We start from the raw sequence: 23744 nt of genomic DNA on the forward strand, positions 1-23744 counted from the left end.
CAGCACCCCGATAACCCACTGGTTCCCAGGGAGGAGGCACAATGGGAAGGGGGGTGTAAGGCCTTGGAGGAAGCTTCCTTCCCAACTTGTAAACAGCCCCTGGAAACCCAGGAACCGGAAACAAAATCTCCTACCCCTGAAAGTCTGCCAACCAAGGAGCCGAGAGGGGGTAGGAGAAACAAAGTACCCAAACAGACCCACTTTGTGGAGGAGGTAAAGGTCTTCCAATTTGAGGGAGAGGGATCCCAAGAGGATCCTGGGAAAAGGATCTTCTCCTTCAAAGATGGGGGAACTCCTCCCAAGGAAAAATGGGTCCCAAGAGATTCCAATCCAGACTGGGTAGATGTGGGGATTGAGCTGTCGCCGCCCATCATTCTATCCCAGAACCAACAATACCAAAATCCCATGGGTCAACCCATCCTGATGACCGCCTCCAAAAAGGGGGGGCGGCCCGGAACCCGAAACCATTTCCAGTTGCCAACTTGTTCTTTCAGATTCCCCAGACTCTCCACAGAATTCTGCCCAAATCTCTTCTCTCTCAATGTCGAAAACCAGAAAATTAGCCCACCAGTTGTCCAAAAATGTGCATTATCTGTGCCCCCTTGAGGAGAAGGAGGGATGATATTATGCCCCGGTACAAGTACAGGGACAGGGTACAATTTTGGCACTGGTGGACACTGGATCCCAAGCTACCCTTCTGTCCAAAAGGTCCTTTGATGAACTAAATGCAGGAAGGGGGGAGAATTACCGTATTCCTCTCACCTCTCTTCCTGGACAACTCCAGAACTTCGACGAGAAGGAAATTCCCATCGAGGGGACTGCAGATTTGGATATCAAAATTGGGCGACGCAAGGGGAAACACCCGGTCATAGTAGTGACTCCAGAGGGCGCCCCTTGTTTACTAGGGAATGACCTCCTGAGAAGGTTGTCACCCCTAATAGATTGCGTGAACAAGGTCCTCTGGACCCAGACTAGCTGACCAATAACATTAAAACAGAGTGTCAACCATGTTAGTTTAAACGGCACCTGCCACATGGTTGAACAAAAATCTGACCAAGTAGAATTTCTCTTCCAGAACAACCAAATTCCAGACGTGACAGTAATAGCAGTTGGACAACAGACTGGTGATTGGGGGTCCGCTCTATTTCTGAAAATCAACCTTCCTTCCAGTTTAAGGTGGTATTCCACACTGGAAGGAAACACTGTGAAATTCTTTACCAATCCACAATCAGACACTCCCACTCCTATAGTCCAGAAAGATGTGAAATCAGCTCAGAGCCTGGCTGATATTCAGCAAATTGGAGAACAGTTGTTCATCCCTGTTCAGTTAAATGATGGGAAGGATTCTGTTCTCCCCCGAGTGTGTGTGAACAACGGTAAGAGCTTCATCAGCGAAGCCATGTTCCGCCAACTCCCAAAAGATCCAGCCATTCCCACATTCAAACTGATAGACAAATGGGAAAACAACCTGGAAGCATCCAATTCCAAACATCTCCTGCCAAGCAGGTGTGTGCTCAAAATCTCCATTGGTAACAAGAACATAGTCCATAATTGTTGGGTCGTGCAAGACGTCACTGCCGCCTTTTACTTAGGCAGTGACATTCTCAATCGCTTTGCCATTAATTTGGACCTAATAAACTTCAAAGCTTGGTCCCGATTAGTGGATAATCCCATGGGCTTTGATGATTCAGAAAAAGCATTTAGGTCAGCTCAATTGCTACCTTATGCAGTTGAAATTCAAATTAAAGAGGAATTCACCATCCCAGAAAGGACCCAACAATTCTCCCTGGAAGTGAAAGTTAAAAGAGGACAAAAATTGAAAAACCCTGATGCTTATATTCATCTAAATGCTTCTCTCCAACAACAAGGGTTAGGGGTAAACCCAAAACCATTAGTCAACATAGAACATGACACCATTCCAATAGAGGTGGATAACAGTGACTTAAAGAGAATTACTCTAGCCGCAGGCACCATTATTGCAATGGCAGTTGATGACCGACATTTCTCCATTGATTTAGGAAATGAACTGTTAAGACCCATCCCCAAGGACTGTGTTGACAGTGACAGTGATGACAATACAACACCAAACAGGATCTATACCCGGCAGGGGGGGAACTTCCTGGTGTACACTTCTTGCCCTTATGGTAAGGAAGATGTGACTTGTGACTTCAGGAGGGATGAGGTGATTTTCCAGGTCCATGAGGGCTGCCTTTCCCACCTGAAGCCTCCAGTCCAAATTAGCATGCTGCACAGGGACTTCTCCACCCAGCTGGAGGAGGCCGCTGAGATAGCAAAACCAGAAGTCTTTCCAGGCTTCAGGCAGATGATGGAAGAGAGAGTCAACCTAGCTGATGCCTGCGTGACTCTGGAACAGAAGCAAAAGTTGAAACAAGTTTTCTTGGATTTCCAAGATCTCTTTGGGGTAGACTCATATGACTGTGGTCGCACCGACATCCACACCACAACAATTCCCGCAGACCCTGGAATGACTGCAGTGTTTGTGAAGCAATATTGTTTGCCTCTCGCATCCATGGAGTCCCTTACTGAAATAATTAAGAACCTTGAGTCCCGGGGAATAATCTGTCCAGTACACAGCACCTTCAATAATCCGGTGCTGGGAATATTGAAGCCAAACGGCCAGTGGAGACTCTGCGCTGACTTTAGGGAGCTCAACAAACGGGTCCATACTTCCCGAGGGCCTCTGCCCTACATTGACCAAGGGCTGGCCCAGATCCAGGGGGCACAGGTATTCAAAGCAATAGACCTGACGAATGGATACTGGACCGTGCCTGTCAGGAGGGAGGACCAATACAAACTGGCTTTTACCTTTGGGGGCCAGCAGTACACATGGACCCGGACTCCCTTCGGATACCTCAACTCCGGCAATGAATTCAACATTTTCCTACATAAGGCCATGCCCGACCTGGGTGCGAGGAGTAACCTGGCTTATGTTGATGATGTCCTCATCATAAGTTCATCTGTGGAAGAACACATAGCGGAGATTTGTTATGTTCTGACACAGTTGAGGGCCGCCGGAGCAAAACTTTCCTTTCAGAAAGCACAGTGGTGTAGAACCCGTGTTAATTTCTTGGGGCATGAGATTACTCCTCAGGGTCTCTGTCACCAAGAAAAGAAAGTGGAAGCACTCCAGAAACTGAAGGATCCCACAACTCTACGGGACTTAAGGAGCCTCCTTGGACTGACTAATTACAGCAGAAAGTTCATTGAGGGCAACGCAGAGATCACTAGAGCCCTGATTCATCTCTTGAAGGGGGGGTCAAGTGGGAATGGGGTCCGGAACAATCCGAGGCAGTAAAACAACTCAAGAGAAGCCTATCACAAGCGCCTTGCCTAGCTTACCCTGTCAGAAACAAGGAGTTCTTTCTGGAGACAAGGTTCTCTAATACGTGCTTGACGGCAGTATTACACCAAAAGCATGACAAGGTGAATAAAGTAATCTCATATGCGAGCAAAACTTTATCCTCTGTGGAGGAAAAATTCAATGATTGTGAGAAGGCACTCCTGGCAACGGTGTGGGCATTGAAGAATTACCGCCCGTTCATCCAGGGGGAACACATCATAGTGGAGACTCCACACCAGCCTCTGCAATATCTCCAAAGTGACAGAATCTGGGCCGGAAATGTGAGTAATTCCCAAATTACTTCCTGGATTCTGTCAATGAAAGGCTTTCCTGTGGAGGTCAGATATGGCCAAAACAAGAAGAGTCCCCTCGCGCAAGGTCTGGCTGACTTGCATGATTGTGCCAGAGAAAACTGTCTCGAGGACGAAAGTCTAAAAATCAAGGACAACATGGAGGCATACCTTAATTCCCCACACAAGGTCTTTGAAGAAGACAAGTGTGAGGGAATGCCCACTGTCTATGTGGATGGATGCTCGTACCATGTTGACAACAACAGGGAGAAAGAACTGGTGGCCGGCGTAGGGAATGCATGGGTGAAGGTGTACCCAGAACCCTCCGCTGGGTACAAAATTGGTCCCCGAAGTAGTCAGGTGGCAGAGTTGATGGCTGTGCATCAGGCCATCCTCACTGCTGTCCAACATCAACTCCACGAACTGGTCATAATCACAGATTCGGATTATGTACGGAACGGGTTCGTGGAGCACCTGGTCAATTGGAAAACCAGAGGCATGTTATGTGCTAATAACAAACCCCTGAAACATGGGAAGTTAATCCAAAATATCGTTGATCTGGTCACATCGAATGGGATGACCATCTACTGGAAAAATATCAAGGGTCATTCCAAAGTAGAGGGACCAGACAAAACTGGAAATGACTCATCTGATCAGCTGGCCAAAAATGGGGCCATCCAAGGGGATCTAATAGAAATAGAGTCCTTGTTGGGGGAAATCCAGGTCACTGCAATCACTAGGTCCCAGACAAATGCTCACAATGATCTTTCAACTGCACAATGGAATAAGGAGACCCCTGATGCTGATTTGATTACAGCTCAGAAGGGGGACCCAATAATTGGTAAGTTTTACCAACACATTGAGGACCCTGAGAACTTTCCCCTGACGGATACCGATTACATTGGAAAGAGGACCTAAGAGTGTTGATGAAATGTCCAAAAATGTCCAAAAAGGTTCCGAATCCAGACGGTTTGTTGTTAAAGAAATCCCAAGCTGGCCATGATCAGTGGGTGGTTCCTACCTCATTCCGAAGCCTGATGTTAAGTCACGCCCATGATGTGGCCACCGCCGGTCATAGGGGGTTTCATACAACACTTGAAATCTTAAGAGAGATTGCATACTGGCCACACATGGGGCAGGACCTCGACCAATACTTGAAGGGGTGTCTGGTGTGTGCACAATTTCAGCCAACATCCCTCGCACACCGGGCTCCTCTCCAAAAGAGGGGGATGACACTGCCATGGTCAGATTTGCAAATCGACTTCGTAGGCCCTGTGATTCGCTCGTCTAGAGTAAATAAGTACATGTTGACGGTTACATGCTTGTTTAGCAAGCTGTCTCCCGGCCCCACACTGCAAGGCAGAAACAGCAGCTGCCCTGATGATTAACCACATCTTTTCCCATTTTGGTCTACCTCAAAGGATTGAGTCAGACAGAGGTAGCCATTTCACCAGTGAGGTAATGACAAAGATGTGGGAGATACTGGGGGTCAAAAGGAAATTACATATTGCTTACCGGCCAGCTTCTTCTGGGGCAGTAGAACGCTACAACCGAACCATTGTGAGCATCTTAAAAAAGTTTGTGGCAGATTCTGGGCCAAGTTGGGATATCCGATTACCTCTGGTCCTAATGGCCATCAGATCTACCCCTTCATCTGCAACTAAAATGTCACCATTTGAGTTGATGACCGGACGCAAGATAGTGCTTCCCCAGCATTTGCTCTACAGGACCCAAGAGCAGACACTGATAAATGCCTCCACAACTCATGAGTATGTGGAGAATTTAAGGAAACACCTTCAGCATGCTTTTGCCTATGCTCAGCGGAATCTAGAAAGATCAGCTGATAGCATGAAAACCCACTACGACCTGAAGACCACCAGGAAGGAATATACTGTGGGAGACCGGATCTATCTATACAATTTCCAAAGGAACCAGGCCAAACAGCGAAAATGTTTGCCTACATGGAAGGGACCGTTTGAAATTATAGACAAGGTCTCTCCAGTAGCGTATAAGATCTGCATCCCCAAAGGTATTCTGGCGGAAGGGGAAGACAAGTGGGTACATATAAATCAGCTAAAGTGTTGCCATCCCAGGCACACTCTGCAGCAACTGGAGGAGTCTTCTGCAATACCAGAGGGGACCGCTCCAGATTAATTCAGTTACCATCCTAAAATATCCCACATATAGTCCCTTAAATATTATGATTGGAAAAAAATATGTTTCATGTTATATCTTGTTTTAAAATAAGACTGAAAAATGTATCCTGATGTATAAAATGTATCACTCCACTATTTCAATAGTGGTGGAAAAATGTCTATGAATAGGTATTACCGCTTTTGCTTTATCATCCTAGGAGAGATGAAACCATGGAGACAGACCGAGGAGAACGATCCGGGGACCGGGAGCAGAGATCCGAGGTGCCCGAGGTACTGCCCAATATTCCCATCAGGACCGGCGGGGAGAACCGATCGATCCAACCGGATGGAGGAAAAGATGCTGAACTGTGCCATCTACGGAATTGGAAGAAGATGATGCGGACATACCAGCGCGTGGATCAAAAACATCCTTTGCACCCGACTCCCCCTCGACTCCAAATCAAAGCGCAGTCGGGAGGGGGGCCTTGTCAAGGGTTTTGACCCATGTTGAATCAATAGACTGGGTAGATGTGGGGATGAGTTGTCACCTCCCATTATTCTATCCCAGAACAAACTAAATCAATAGACTGGGTAGATGTGGGGATGAGCTGTCGTCGCCCACATGCACGCCAGAATACAGGAGAACTGCACAGATTGCGCACACCAAAATGGTCACCTAATCTGCCACCCACCAGTGCAAAGAAAGGTGGTTCTGTTCAAAATCCGTTTTTATTGATGTCAAAAAGTTGCTAAAATCATGGGCACAAGACCACTCTAAAGATACAACCTTCTTGTGGGGGGTTCCACATCACCACTCTACTGTAAGGATGCCATCAAAATAATATTAAGCAAGGATCCTATACTATCAAGCAAAAGACCACTCTATTGAAATGCATTAATTCAAGACAGATCCCAAAAATGGGTGCAGTACCAGCTTTGTCCACAAACCGGCACTAGCGGTCTAAACTCTGACAGTAGGACTGTATCTCAGGAGTGCAAGAGGATCCAGCCTAACTGGGACTTTAAAACCTGTTGGTTAATTACAATTCTTAACCACGTGCTGTTCCCAGAGACAATCTGATTCAATTAACAGGCCAAGAGGCTGGGAAACCTTCTCACCCCAGAGACCCACACAACAGCCCAGGATATCACATGACCCTGGTGATTGGGAAGGAGGGGTTTCCCTTCAGCCTGCCGGACACCACACAATAGACTCTTTCCCTTGAATGGAGTATGTTAATTTTGGATGTGGACTGTAAACAGAGCTCTGCCTGGGAGCAGGGACATGTGAGCTGACCCACCCAGCTTCGAGGGGCGGGTCAGACTTGAGTGTGGATTCCTATTGCAGCAAATATATGTTAAGTTAAATGCTTCTAAAATATTGTATTAAGCTCACAAAAATGTGCAATTTGGAGAACCTTAATCCAAGAAATGTACCCACAATTCAAGACTTGATTCAACTTTGTACCATGTTCTGAGGCGAAACCCCGCTATTTATTGATATTAGAGAAACCGGGTTCATGCTAGAAACCTAGTAAATTACTGGAATGTGTGTAGAAGGAGGGTGTACATTGGTGTAATTTTTGATACAGATTTAACATTGGTAAACCAATTAAAAACGAAATTAAGTTGTAATTTTTTAATGCAAGCCCCCAGGAAGATCAGAGTCGGACAAGCATGGACCATAAGGAATCTGTAATATGTACATGTAATTTCAACAAATTGTGTATCTGGGAAATATGTATTTGGATCAGAAATAGATTTGTGTGCACATTGACAAGGGGAGTGTCTTTCTGTAAGCCAGAAAGATGACACAGAACCCAGCTCCCCAATCAAGGAAGAGAGGAGGAACTGGCCAATGATAAGTTGAGAGGGTTGGGCATGCAGAATTAGCCGACCCACCAACTTTGTAAACACATAAAAAGAGACTGCTGGGACAGGTAGAGACACTGAATTCTCATTTTCTGCGGAGCACGCTGACGGACGAATTCACATCCAGAAACTCCAGAGACCTAGACTGACTCCAGCGAGACAGAGACCAGAACTTAGAACTCTGACTCCAGAACTCAAAGCAAAGGCCTAACCCACAAGCTGAGTTCTCTTCAGCAGGCCTCAAAACCAACCAAACTATTCAACAGCCGGGCGAGCTGTTTGAATTTTTGCCAAGAACTTCTGCCAGAACCAGAGACCCAGAAGGCAGAATTATCCGGAGAGACCAGACCCAGACCAGATCGCTGTCCAGTGCCGCTAGCAGAGCTGCCCCAGATCCAGTGAGCAGAACCAGGCAGAGACCGTCCGTGGCGAGGGAACCGCAGTCCAATCCTGACCCAATCCGTGACGAAGTCGCATTCCTGTCCAAAATCTAGTGTGAGTACCCAGCTAGCACTGTGCCAAAACCAATCTCTTAGTTTAAAATAATCTAATCTAAACTATTTTAGCCTATTAGAACTGCCTCCTAGAATCGTGTCATTCTGTCATCCTTAAACCTGCATACTGTCATCTGTCATTCTGAGCTTTAAAATTTCAAATCCGACAAACTACCTTTACTAAATCGGCCGTATCTCCAGAACCGTTTGTGTTAAAGCTAAGATTCTAAGCTTTCCAACGAACCTAAAACCGACTTGCTACCCCTTATAGTGCCTCTGTAATTGCGCTCGACGCACGCGACTAAATTTGCTGCGATTTGACATTTTGCTTAATTTCAGCCACGTGTAAAAATAGTTGTCCTTGCTTTCCTTTGCTAAAATTCGTTTGCAACCTGACAATCATTCATAGAGCATTGCTAAAGTGATCCTGAACTAATACTAAGTAGCTGTCAACCACCCTGAACCTCTAGAGGGAATTAAAAAACATTTTAGCATATTTTTCACTTCTTTGCATACCACCGTTAAAGTACCTTGCCTGTGTTTAATATCATCCCTGTTGCTCTATAGCTTGCTAGGGGGGGAACTGAATTATATTTGATTGCATTCCTGAGAACTGTGTGCTTTTCTTCCAACTCTTTACATTGCATAAGGGGGTGGGGGAATTGCTACCAGGGGGAAAAGTGATTGCATTGTTTTGGTTGAAATCATATCAAGTTTATTTTCTGTACTGTCTTTTCATTCATCGTTGCATTGTCCTTGAAGCCATAAAAGCATTCTCAGCTACTTTATCCTCTCTATATCAACTTCTAAGCCATTAAAAAGAGTGTACCACTATAACATTATCCATTGTTGATCAACATCATATTCTCAAGTGTGATATCAAATATTAATTTACTATAAAAGTGTGATAGATATATACTGTTTAATTTTCAAATAAACCTTTTAATTTGCAAAACAAACCTACTTCTTGGCTCAGTGGGGTCCGGGGGATTCTAACAGAGGGGTGTTATATAAGGGTTGTCATCCAGAGTAAACGAACTGGACATAAAAATATATAAATAAGGGCTTCCATCAGCATCCCAGACTAGGCATTGACATAGCTGTAGTGTTGAATTGAAGTCGCTTACAATTATGACACACCTCTTTAATCTTAATCCTGAATAATGTGCAACATTTTTTGCCGCTGTTCTTCTGGTATAACTGTTTCCTGCTTTTTGTAGTTTTGTTTTGTCTTGTTTTATATGCACCCTGAGGCCCACAGGCATGTGGTGCGTGACAAAAATTTAAATGAATAAACATTAAATAAATAAATATCATATAGCGTAATATTAGTTGGTTTCTCATTTTTTAGTAAGGACATTCTAGTCTCTTGAGAAGCCGGACTAACATTAAATTGCACAGCCACCTGAGGTGTGATGACCATCAGAGGTTGTGACTGCTCCAGTGCCTGGCCAATAGCCTCATGAATGGTTTTAATCTTCTTCACAAAAAACGTGTAAGCTTGTGCCAGGGACGGGGTCATATTGGAGCAAATACTCCTATGATGAAAGAAATTCTAATATATTAGAAAAGAGTTCTCTGGGTTTATTAGGTAAATATTGGATTTAATTGTTGCAAAACATGGGTTTAGCATCAAAGATTGCATTTTGACATTTTTTGCTCCATTTTTTACGTTTCTTAGGGAGGATGCATTTAACGATTACTTCTAATGTCTTTCACATTTCCGGCAATGTTGTTTCATTATGGCTAGAAACAGGGAGTACCAAGGACTTGACTATATTTTGGGTACTCTAAGTGGGTAGGGGGAAAAAATCATACAGATTTGTTCCAAATCCTTAGGCCCATATTCAAAGAGCTCAACATATCCCAACAAGGTGTTAATGACTGTTTGGGCATGGGCTAGGTTCGATTCAGGGATCTTACTTCAATACCTTAGTGTTGTTTTTGTTTGTCCTGAACTCTGTGTCTTACTACCTGAGTTAAAATAGAAAAATCGAATAGAGTTGTCAGATCAAGGGATAACCTGTGTTTTAAGCATAAGGGTGCCTGGACCACGTGCTAAAATAAGGTCCAAACATTGACCATGTTGATGAGAGGGGGAGGTCAAGAGAGGTTTCAACTCATGGTTGTTCAAAACTTCCCATAACTTGGGTGAGTCCGGAGTTGAGAGTTCATCCAGCCTGATATTAACATCTCCAATACAACTAATTGGTGGTACCTGAGTCCTTTATTTAGTTGTAAGAAATAAGTCAACGTTAGTTAAGAAAGTTTTATCTATGCCTGGGTGTCTGTAGTAAAAATAACATCAAACACCTCTGTGGGTGGGACCCGAATAAGCACATGCTCTATTTGGGAATCCTCATCCCAACTAAGTGAATCTAAATGTGAGATAGTCCAGGAGTTCTTATGAATCACAGCAATGCTGACACCACTCTGGATGGGGGTGGTTTAGGTATTGAAATGAGTAGTAACATGGACTAGAAGATGAAACAGTGATGGGGAGGCATCATTAAACCAGATCTCTGTAATAAACAGAATATCCTGATCATGTTGTTCCACAAGAGCATATAGTTCTACGGCATGCAAGAATGCTGATCTGGCATCTACAAGTGCACAATTATCATGGATTGGGATAGCATCAATGGTATTAGTAGTACTATTTTCCGGATGGGAACCATATATGCTATGTTCTTGCAATTGATTTAACTTTAAAAGTGACGAGGAGTCAGGGTAGTATCTAAGGGCAGTGAGCATTTCCCTGGAATAGCTCACTGTGCCACTAGAACCCGTGATTAGTCTTGTGCATGCGCCACAGGCAACCTTACCCATCTTGATCTGGTTTAGATTGGCATCCACCAGTAAAAATGTCCAAAAACAGCCTAACTGGACGTCCGTGGGGGATAACACATAGTATCCACCGACAAATGCCAAAAATAAGCCAGAACAGGCCAGAAAAGCAAAATAATGATGTGAATAAATTAAGGCCTGCAGTCCCCCAAAAGTGGCATCAGCAATATTTGCAAAGCTAAGCTTTATGGCTTCCGACCCCAATACCGGGGTAGTTTACTGAAAGCGAGGTACGGAATGCAATTGACATTACACGCTGACTTCTCCAAAAATTCTAATAACACAAGTGAAATCAAATATCAATACTAGAGTCAAATATGAAAACTCAAATCGATTTTTAAACAACAGTTCAATCAACCCATGTAAAACACATCGGCACATGAGAAATCTGATCGCAGCAGCTAAACAGTTAATGCGGCTAGATAAGCGCTGGTTTCGAACTATCACTTAATGTTTAATTCAGATGGTCTAGTACAGCATCACCATGAAAGTGCAGTCTGACCTGGAAGTGGAGAATTTTAGCTGGAAGTAAATTCTCCCAAATTTGTCAAATGTACTACATGGAATTACCACTTGTGTTATATACAACAAGCATGAGGTTTACACTGCCAGAGTACTACTCATAATCCAGTGGTTTTTGCAATGGGACTATGTGGCGGAAATGATAAATGCATTTTGATGTTGGTGGTAAATCAGCTGATTGACCATCGATTACTACCAAACTCACCATCAGGCCCAATGTGTCTACTCACCTTTTAACCCTCCGCCTGCTTTCTTCCCACCCTACATTCATACATTATCCTCAGTATCAGGTTTACCACCAACCACCATGCTGACTTGCACTAAACCATAGTGCTGTCAAAGCCTCCTATCCTATTGATGACTGGTTCATAGCAAGGTCATGGAGAATGGCACATTTCATCTGCTCCCATCTCTCTCCTCTTTCCAACCTTTCTTTTTCCACTGGCTTCCCACCTGTATTAAGGTGGCCATCATCATACCACTTATGGGGAAACCAAAGCCCAACATATCTAACCTGAAACTATTGAGTCATCTCTATCCTACCTCACTATCCAAAAGTTCTCATCCCTGTTGCCTACAAATCAGTGACTGACTACAGACTCAGTCACACCCTCAGTTCTGGGTTTCAGATCAGACAGTTCACAGAGACAACACTCGCCCTCCTCTCTATCCCTTTATCATTGCTAACCACTGCTATCTGTCATCTAGACCCATTCTCCTTGAAATCTCTGCCTCATTTGAAACAGTTGGTCACCAGTCCATGTGTTGCTTGATGCTGAAGTCCTAAAACTGCAATGAAATTTCTCCCAGCCTTGCATAATGCACCAATGCTCAAAACATGGTGGTTCTCTTTGACAGGATCGGAAACATTAACACTTCAGCACCTCCACTGCTGCATCTGGCAGTCCTAACCTCCGGAACATCTGTAAAATCCATGCCATCACATCTTTAATTCTACAAACACACTCATCACCATGAATGCCTAACCTTCTGAAAGTATGTAAAATCAATGCCCCTCACATCTTTTCACCAGCAACCCGATCCTCTCTCTATGACCTAGATGACTGCCCCAGTCTCATTATGGGACTGCAACTCTATTTCTTTGCTCGTCTCAAAGGATCTATGTGATTACTGCACTCTGTTTACTGTGAACCCTGAAAAGGCTGACCTTCTTTTATTTTGACTCCCTTTTGACCCCATATATATATCCAGAGGGCGAACACCCGCAGTCCTCCTTCATTCGTGATATACTGTACCCACCCCCCACATTAAATATATAAATAAAATAAATCTGCATTTTCAGTGGTCGCAGTAAACGGGCCGCAGTAATTGTATAATCCCTTCACAGATCGCAAACATGTATTGATTTTTGCTACCTTTTCCATCTACAACATCCTACTAAGCTCACCAACCGCCAGGCACCACCTTGACATGGGATAATTGATTATAGCAATCCCTTCATTTTACTTAGTTATTTGATTTATACACAGGAATAAACATGCTCTTTTGATCACAAAAGAATGTACAATAGAAAAGAAACAGATGTGTTAGGGAGTTTGAGTGACATCTTGATCAGGTTGTGGAGGGGGTAAGTGGAACAGTCACCAGGGAACCATACATTAGTGGACTTATATAGATTAAGGGATTATTGGTGAGGAACCTGTTATGGTGGGATTGACCTTTCAATGGACCTCAGCGTCCTGTTGGTGCACTTTTGATTGTCTGATCACGGTCGCACGGGAACGTAACAACAGAGTGCTTGGTTCCTCAACTCTGTTTTTGTTGAACAAAAAGTTTTTGGAGGTTACATAGACATATTCCCATGCGCCCACACTTTACCAAGCAATGAAGACAAATGACTCCCTTCTTGGTGTTCAAACTGAACTTTGATGTTTTGATTAGTATAATTGTGGTGCCCTCTGTTTACACGTGTTTCGACGACTTGCTCGTCTTTTTCAAATCAGGGCTAATCAAATGTTGTTTCCGATTCCCTTTCACACAAATAACACATATCCATTTTGTATATGCATTTATATTAAACATAATAAAAGAAATTGGCCATTTTGAGGGGGGGTGAAGGGTAGGAGTGTTACGGGTAGTAGAGAAACAGATATAGAGAGAGAAAATAAAACACAAAATTTCGCACAAGGTTAGTTAATTTGACTCAACATACATTGATAATTGTCTTTACTCCTCATTTCCTATGTACAAGTTAGTATAATCCCATCAGAAAAGAAAGGTTTGTATGGTTTTAGGTTCATAAAAAGGAGTTAGCTCACCCAATAGTGCGGATTTGAGAAAGTATAATTTCTGTCTTTGGACTAAGTTCAAGGGTTAAATCCCAGGACATCTGGAAAAGGTCAAGAAAAACTGATTCAGAATAAGGTGCAAGCCAATATCTTAACTACAAGTGCTGGCATTAATGGAGTTCATGGTGTTGCTGATCACATGCTGTGCTGTATCTAGCTTCCCATTTGTGGTTCTGTGGCAAAAGTGAAGCAGACTACATCTAGGATTACTAAATCCACGACTTCAAAATGAAACTCAAGTGTCATGGCGTTCGCGCCTTCATTTCGTGCCCAAAACCGCTATTTACTTTGACTAGTGGTGCGTAGGCACAGTATAAATAGCTGTAACGCGTGTTTAAATAGTGTGTATTACAGTCCCCCTTTCCGCGTGTTTAAATTGTGTGTTACAGTCCCCCTTTTTTACGGAGCCCCTCTTTCAAGCTCACCTTAACTTTCCGGTCTCGTGCAAATAAGTCCTTTTCCTCCCGGCGTCTCTCCCGTACTATATATCAACAGATCTGTTGCTTAGCAAAAGAATCCTGCTGCGCTCTAAGCTACGGCGGCCATGTTTGGCTCTAACATTCTTTTTTGTTCTATATTAAACTCTAAATGCTGTGTATTTTGCGAATTCCAGTGTTGCCATTTATTTGTAGTTAAATAAAACCACTATATGTTCATTTTCTAATGGTCACTGGACAAATTTTGCTTCTTGTTGCCTAAGTTTCAGTTCTTGAGCTCCGCCTCTTGGAATATCTATGGGACCAGGCTTTATAATTAATTAGATCCAAATTAATTGCAAATCGATTGAGAATGTCACTGCCTAAATAAAAGGTGTAAGGGACATCTCCAACGACTCAACAATTATGTTTTATGCTTTTGTCATCAATGTGCATTTTTAGCATGCACCTGCTAGGCAGGAGATGTTTGGAATTTGTGGTTTCCAGGCCTACTTCCCGTTTATCAATCAATTTAAATGGGGGAATGGTCTGATCTTTTAGTATTTTCCTGAATAATGATTTGTTGATGAAGCTTCTTCCATTATTCAGGCATACTCTGGCGGGAACAGGCTCCTCCCCCTCATGTATCTGAATGGGATACACAGCTGTTCACTCTTTATCTGGATGTCAGTCAGACCTTGAGCCAGTTTTTCATCATCTGTTGCCATGGGCTTTAAGTTATTTTTCTGATTTTGGATTGGTATAAACATTTCAGAGTATTTCCCTCCAGTGTGGAATGCCTCTTAAAACTGGGAAGGAGTTTGATTTTCAAGAATGGACAAGGGTTCCCATCACCAGTTTGTTCTCCTACAGAGATGACAGTGATATCTGGACATTGATTGTCCCTGAAATGGAATTCTATTTTGTCAGACCCTTGTTTAATCACTTGACAGGTGCCATTCAAACTCCCATAATTTGTGCTTTGTTTTACTTGATAGGTAGGTTAGTCTGGGTCCAGAGGACATTGATCACAAAGTCAATCCGGGGCAATAACCTCAGAATGAGGTCATTCCCCAATAAACAAGGTGTGCCCTTTAGAGTCATAACTATCACTGGGTGTTTCACCCTATGTCGCCCAATTTTTATTTCCAGATCCACAGTCCCTTCAACGGGAATATCATTCCCACCAATGTTTTTGAGTGGTCTGGGAAGAGGTGTGAGGGGAATTTGGTGACTCTCCCCCCTTAATGAATTTTTTTGGACACGACGGTGGCTTGGGATCTAGTATCCACCAGCGCTGATAATGTACACTGACCAAGTACCTTGACAGGACCCCTGTTCACGTGCGGCGTAGAACAGGATTCTTGCATCTCACACACACTGTACAATATTCTCACAAAACCTCTCTTCGATCTTCGGGACGCTATGGGTATATTATACACAAACTATGCAGATGACACCCAGATCCTTCTACCCATCCCAGGAGACTATAGCTCTGACTCCAAATGACTGAGAGCCATTTACCAAACCATCCAAGCATGGATGGCAAGTCACTCACTTTGCCTAAATGATGAAAATACTGAGCTACTCCTAGTTGGCTCACAAACCCTGTCAAATAAACTTGATGGACCCTACAAATCATTCCTCATTGATGGTTTCCCCATCCTAGTCTCACAGCAAGTCAAATCCCTCGAGGTATACCTTGACTCGAATCTTTCTTTGTAAAAACAGGTAAATGCTATTGGATCTTTGTCAGCTTATACCACTATGTTAATTAATGCCTGCAGGCCCTTCCTTTCCATGATCAGTTGCACCACCATTGAGAGAGCTTTCATCGGCTCCAGATTTGATTATTGCAACTCCCTATTTGTGGGTACCAGTGCCCGCAACATCAACTAGTTGCAGATCATACAGAATAACGCACTTCGCGCCACCCTGAACTTACATAAAAATACCATATCTCTTCAGCCAGAAAGAAGGTGCACTGGCTGTCCATCGACAAAAGCATACTTTTCAAAACACTGGCCATCACATACAAATGTATTGCCAACACTACACTGAGATATCTATCCAGCAAATTTAACATCTCGCAGTCAACAAGACCTACATGCTCAGTCTAAACACATCACCTCTGGGTCCCAAGATTAAATCTGCAAAGATCAGGAAGTCATAGTTTCCCAGTCTTTGCGGCCCAGAACTAGAATACTCTACCACCATCGATAAGAGCAGAGCATTCATATTGGGCTTTCTGTAAACACCTGAAAACCTGGCTCTTTACCTCAGACCTGTAACCTAGAGGCCACCCATTATCTCTCTGAGCCCACCCATCACTACGTTCTATCACTGAATCAACCGCATTGCCAAAATATCACAATATATACCTATGTAACACGTTTATGAATCCACTTTAAGCGCTTTTGACTACCTAACCAAATGTTTGTACCTTGATTCTGCACCTTGGCGCCCGTTGGCTTAGCGCGCTATACACATTAATACATAAAACATAAGTAAATAAACTTCTTACCTCTCTCCTCAAGGGGGCAAAGAAAATGTGCATTATGTGCCAGCTTGACAGTTAACATATTTATATTGAACTCCAACACCATGTGATGTTGGACAGTTTTCTGTGTCGGAGTCCGGGAACCTATAAAAAAGATTTTGCACCCAGAAACAGATGGGATTAGGAAGTCCCCTTTTTCCCCTGATTCTTTGCTGTCCCCCTTTTCCTGTTGACAGTTCTCAGAAGCTGTTTGGGGGGAGAATACCTCAGTGATTTCTGGGTCATCTGGGGGACATTGTTGTGTACAGAAGGTCCCAACACCTTCTGCGGGTCCTGGCACACCAGGATCAGGAAAGGGAGGCTGAAGCACATCAAAACACTCAGACTGGAGTTTCAGAGTCATCTGTTTATTCTTTGCAGCAGAGCAGGACACAGGATACAGCATACTGAAGAACAATGTGGAACTCCTAAATCCCCTCAGTTTTCAGCTTCTTAGATACTCTTTTAAAAAGTGAGGTAATGCAATGATCATCATAAGACATCCTGATTTGCTTTGGTATTTGAAGACAACCCCTTTTCAAATCCCTGGTTGGTTGCCTCAGCTGCCACTCAGACCCATTCTGAATAGGTTTCATCTAACTCATTCTACACCAGTGGCCTCTTCTTGAACTTCTATGAAAAAGTTGTGCACTGACCTCATCATGACTAGCAGAAATTGACCATTTTATATGCTCAAGCATCCATCTTAGAGTTGCCTGACTTGTCTTAACCAAATTACAAGATGTCTGACCAACTTATTTGTACCCGAAACTTAGTCCCTGCTCAATTTCGAATCTGGATTGTTTGATAATTTATGATAACCATGTACTACTTAACATATTCTCTACTATGCATGACATTCTGACACCACAAAATAGATCGCCTTTAAAGCGCTTTTCTGAAAGGCACTACATTTCTGATTTTCGCAGTGTTAGTCATTGATCAACCCTGTATGTTATCTAGATTTGGTTTGAGGGTGGTGGGGTCTATTTCCAATACAGTCAGTTTGAGGGGGGTAGGACTACCTCCTGTACACTTGGGTTTAAGAACTTTTTGCTCTGGGTCGGTCTCCATACGTACCCCTCCAAATCAGGGTCTTTTGGGACCCCTTTTTTCTTGGCAGGGATTCCTCCATCCCTGAACAAGAAGATTGTTTTTCCTGAATCCTCCAGGGATTCTTCTCCTTCAAAAGGGATGAGGCGGACTTCCTCCACAAAGATAGTTTTCTTTTGATTTCTCTTACTTACCCTCTGTTTTTTAGGTTCCAGCCTTTCGGGATAGAAGATTCATATTCAGGCTCAGAGGTTTCCAGGGGTATTGTTCGGGTGGGAAAGGACGCTTCCTCTAAGACTTTGCACCTCACTTCCCCCTGTGCCCCCTCAGGAATGTGTTTGTTGTCAGAATCTTCTTCCAGTCACTTCACCCCCGGGGTCTCAGACCCGGATGTTGGGTGATTCAGGGCGGCAGGTTCCAGTTGAGACTTTGACTAAGCCTGGGTATGCGACCCAGATCTTGGGTTAATTGTTGGACTTGTCGCTCCAGTTGTGACAACTTTTCTGGATGGACGTCTTGATTCATACCTTTGCTGCTTCCAGAAAGAGTAACTGCCCTTTCTCCTAAAGTAGTAGCTTGGGTATTGGAAGTTTCCCTGATAAGTTACCATCCTAGGTTTCCCTTCTCCTAGGTTCAGGAATCTATTGTCCTGAAAGCGGGGAGGGAGAGTAGGATTGTTCAGGAAATTAGGGTTCAGGGGGTTCCAGTGAAAAAAGAAGTTCAAGTTGGGAAGTGGAGTATTACTTTCATCCAGAGGGAAGTTTAGAGGGAGGTTTCCTGGGACTGTACTTACCTGAGTGGACCCCCTCTGCCCCCCTTTGTGCCGGGGCAGTCCATATTTATCCAGGAATAGGTCTTTTACCTTTGTATTTTGGACTTACATAGGTGGCAGGATCAGAAAGGTAACTCCCCCTTGATTGGACTGAATTCGAGGGTAACCTCTGCCTGTCGTTCTGTGTGTTTGCAGAAGGAGTATTTTTGCCCCCCCCATCTCCAAGTCCAATGGAGGGGTATTTTTCTCCTCTGCTTCCTTTTAAGCGGCAGGTGAATTGGCTAGTTTGGGGGGTTTTAGGGTTTATATTTTCAGAGGGCTTTTGGACCTCATAGATGCTGGTGGCCTGTTTAATCACTGAATCCAGGGCCCTACACTCATAAAAAAATCCCTTACTAATTGGGTGATAATGTATTGGGGAGCGCATGAAAGGATGTATTAATGATCTCCCTACTATTGGTGTTCACCCGCCTAGAAATCTGGGCAAATGCTCAATTCATCTCCTGCACAAACTCTCTAGGTGCCTAGTCTTCCCCACACTGCAGGTTGTATGCCACCTTGCGGGCCTCCTTTGGGTTTCTATGATGGAGACGTGTTTTAAAATGTCCGTCTTTTAGGTGGACAGTTTATGGTGATGTTGGCCTTCCAGCACTGCAAAGAAGCTGGAATACTCAGGGGAGAATATCAACATGACAAACCTAACAATTTCTATAATTGTTAACTTCAAATTATGTCATCATTTGTTCATAAAGCTCTAGATGCTCCCATATGAAAAATGTGGCATTCTTATGGTAGGAAGTCATGAAGATCTTTATGGCCTTTATCTGAATAGGGTCTTTCAAAAGACCTTTCTTCTGTTTGTCAGACTTCCTTTTCCACTGCACCTGATTCCATTCACCATCTGACTCAGAGCGGATGCTGTTGGGGGTCCATTCCCAGTGCTCTATGAGACGGGAAAACCTCCCAGAATTACAGGGTCTGGACTCTTCTCTCCTGTGGTGCTGTGAACTCTCACAGCACCTTGTAATCCCCTTTTTCATTTGCACAGGAGAGTACTATCCTCCTCCTCATCCCTCCTTTCAGGTATGCTGGGGAATTGCCCCCATCTCCCTGAATGAGTGGAGGTTTTTTAAAATATTCTTTTGAGGCCTGAAATCTGGCTCTTCTCTTACCACAAAGCAGACCAGGTGGTCCCTTTGTAGCTTTATTTTCTGGCGGTTCAACTTCCTGATCTTTTCTTTACAGCAGTCTTCCTGGTCAGCTCACTAGGGTATTTTTTGATTTCACAGAGCTCACTGTCTGGCCACCAGCTTGGTAACCCTGAATGCTCAACGATATCAGATAAGAACTGGCCTTCTGGATCAGTTGGACTAGGCCTGGCTGAGTCCAGCTGCCTCATGTTTCCCTGTTCTTGATAAGTGGTATGCATGAGGTTAGCTACACTCTGGACACCTGAGTGGTTAATTGGCTTGAGGTCCCTGGTAGAGAGGTCTCCACTTAGTGATCGCAGAGAACTTTTCCCTACCCTGACTTGTCAGGGTGGCTCAAAGCCTATTTTTGTTCGTCTATTTAATTTGCCAACCTCTCACACTTATTTTTCTCGGTCCCTATCTCTTGGAGGGTTGCAGAAACCTGAGTTTTTAATTCTGACACAAGTGCTTGAGTGACTTATAGAACTTTAACTTTGGCCATTAATCAGTCTTTTACACATTTGTCTTTTTTGAGGATTGCATTTTGTGCGCATATTCAGATTGGTTCTTTTTCAGGAGACTAATCTCTTCCTCTTGCCCAATTCTGCCCTGTGTTGCCTGCACTAGGTCAATCTCTGCTTGTCTCAGACATTCTATTAATTGTGCATTTTCAGCTAATGTCAGTCAGTTCCTGAGAACATAACTCACTTGTCTCTGCATCCACCCTTAATTGACACACTTCCTGAAACAGGGCACTTTTCTCTTGGTTTTATGTGTCCTTTTCTTCCCTCAACTGCTTTCCCTGTTGTTTCAAGGTGATCGGATCTTGGTGCATCTGATCAAATTCACCTTGACAGTCTATTCCCTTGATAATTAATTGGCTGTTTTCAATTCTTAGTTGTTTTATTTGTGATTGGGGTGTGACAATGTCCCCTATATTATGAACAACCTGATTGTTTAATTTGTATTGCAGTGCTTCCAGATTTTCCACACACTCTTTATGCTCCTCTTGCCTGTTGTTTCAAGGTGATCGGATCTTGGTGCATCTGATCAAATTCACCTTGACAGTCTATCCCCTTGATAATTAATTGGCTGTTTTCAATTCTTAGTTGTTTTATTTGTGATTGGGGTGTGACAATGTCCCCTATATTATGAACAACCTGATTGTTTAATTTGTATTGCAGTGCTTCCAGATTTTCCACACACTCTTTATGCTCCTCTTGCCATGCAGAAAACCAAATGTCATGTTCTGCATTTTCTTGTTGCTGCGTTATTAACTGATCTTTTAGCTGGTCAATGAGACTTTCTTCATTTAATTTCATAATGTGGCTCTGTTGCAATGTAGCTTCTAATTGTATCAGCTCTTGCTGGTCTTGATTGTAAAGCTCAGCCTGGTTTTGCACAGAGGCCACATTATTCTGTTGTTGTTCTACCCACTATCTGCAAATGGAAGTACATATATGCAGTGAGATGAGCCATTTTAGTCTACTCATCTGTAGTAGTTTGTGTCATTTAAAGGTCTGTTAAAGCTTGATGAAACAGCCCATTATGCTGCCACATATCTACATTTTCAGAGGTAACCACCTGCATCATTCTGGCTTGCCACATTTCATGTTCTTTATCCACCACATTTACCTTTGACAAATAATTTGGATAGGAGGTGATTCCTGGCCACATTGATTTCTATGGTGCTCAAAATGAAATGTGTTTTGTAACCTTATATACTCTCTATGCAAAATCTCAACACTGTTCCTGCTTAGTCTATACTCACAATGTCAACCCAAGTTAGTTATATTAAAATCTGTTTTATCTGTACACCTCCCTGGAACCCAGGGTACAAGTCTGAGTGGCACCTTATCAATGCAAACACAACTTTCTATCCACTGCAATGCAATTACACCCAGTCTGCTGGTACTGCAAAGGTCACCAATTCCCGGCCACGAGCCCCAAGTTTTGTCACTGTGTATTGGACAGTCACTCTCAACTCGAAGAAGATGTTGCACAAAGCACATAGCAGATTCAAATTTGGCTACGCCCCCAACCTGCATAACACCATTCAGCAGATACCATCTGTATCACCAATAAGCTAGAAACCAGGCTGGTGTATAGAAATAAGAGTGTATATTTATTTAAGTTTCTTCACTGAATAACCCACAAACATAAGAACACCAGACACCAACTCCATGACACACCACAATAATCACAAATGCAAATTACTAGAATCAGTTGACTGATATGCATTTCTTAATAGACTTTCAGTTACCACAACAAACACAGCTTGAACTTGAAGACATTAAATCAAAGCATACATAGGATGTATTTGCACATTAACAAATAGGAAATGCTAAAAAAATACCCAGTGATTGTGTGGCTTATCTCAATGCTCTTCTTTCCCAGCAACCCCCACCCAAGCATCAGTTAAATATGACGCCTTAGTTTGACTGCAAGGTACAAGGGGTGGGAATACAGTAGGAAACTCATTTTGGTCTTTTATTGGAAAGGCTGGGTTTGGGAAAGGAACACAATGGGAACATCGTTTTGGGCTTTATATTTGAAAGGCAAGGTTTGGGAAATAAACGTAATGGGGTTACGTATTCGGTCGGGGCTTATGGACACCCCCCTTCTGTAAGGAAGTCTGTGGTTTCTGAAAGGTAGAGTCACCCAAGTACTTTATTAACTATGATGGCCCAACCGTCCACTTCCATCCAGGGCTGAGCGGGTGACTGGAGGCTCCACAACAAAGTATTCCGCCCCTCTGTGAGCGTGTATATTTTAAAAGCTTAGTTTGTACCATATTTCTCCCTCGTGTGTACTCCCCTGCCCCCTCTGCCCTTCCGTGGTCTTGCTGGTGTCCCCTCACTCCCCTCCCACCTCCCAGCCCTCCCAGCCCACACTGATTGGCTAGTGCACATCCCAGGCCAAGCTAGGTAGCCTAACAGTTCACTGTGCTCGCCACTTTCATCCAGGGCTGAGCAGGTGAATTCAGGCTCCAAAACAAGGTATTAGGCCCCTCCGTGGGCCGTGTATATTTTAAAAGCTTTGTTCCATATTTCTCCCTTGTGTGTGCTCCCCTGCCCCCTCCCCCTTCCGTGGCCTTGCTGGTGTCCCCTCCCTCCCACATCCCAGCCCTCCCAGTCCACCCTGATTGGCTGGTGTACGTCCCAGGCCAAGCTAAGTAGCCTACCAGTTCACCACGCTCGCCACTTCCATCCAGGGCTGAGCTGGTGACTGCAGGCTCCACAACAAGGTATTCCACCCCTCCGTGGCCCATGTATATTTTAAAAGCTTTATTTGTTCCATCTTTCTCCCGCGTGTGTGCTCCCCTGCCCCCTCTTCCCTTCTGTGGTCTTGCTGGTGTCCCCTCCCTCTCTCCCATATCCCAGCCCTCCCAGCCCACCCTGATTGACTGGTGCACGTTCCAGGCCAAGCTAGGTAGCCTAGCAGTTCACCGCGCTCACCACTTCCATCCAGGGCTGAACGGATGACTGCAGGCTCCACAACAAGGTAACCGCCCCTCCGTGGACCGTGTATATTTAAAAGCTTTGTTTGTTCCATATTTCTCCCTCGTGATTGGCTGGTGCACGCCCCCCTCCTCATTACAGGTGCTATCAGGGCATCCCCTGCCCGGCAGCCCCACGGTTAAGGGCCCCTAAGGCAAAGGGCGGCTCCCACGGTTGCGGCTCCTGTTGCGTCTGCAGGTGTCCGCAGGGGATGTCAGTTGTCAGTCAGTTTCCACAGGTTAGTCCCACTAGCCTGCCTGCCTACCGCTCCTTTAGACTCTTAAACACGGCTGCGCTGTCCCCCATGTTGTTGTAATACGCACTGTATTAGTATTTAAAATTTAGCATTGTGAAAACTAGGCCTTTTTCTCCCCTTTCAGGATTCTCGAACTTGGGTGGCTTCTCCACATGTTGTTGTAATACACACTGTATCAGTATTTAAAA

Source organism: Ambystoma mexicanum, chromosome 11 (assembly GCF_040938575.1).
Source record: "Ambystoma mexicanum isolate Mex_15411 chromosome 11, UKY_AmexF1_1, whole genome shotgun sequence".
NCBI lineage: Eukaryota > Metazoa > Chordata > Amphibia > Caudata > Ambystomatidae > Ambystoma > Ambystoma mexicanum.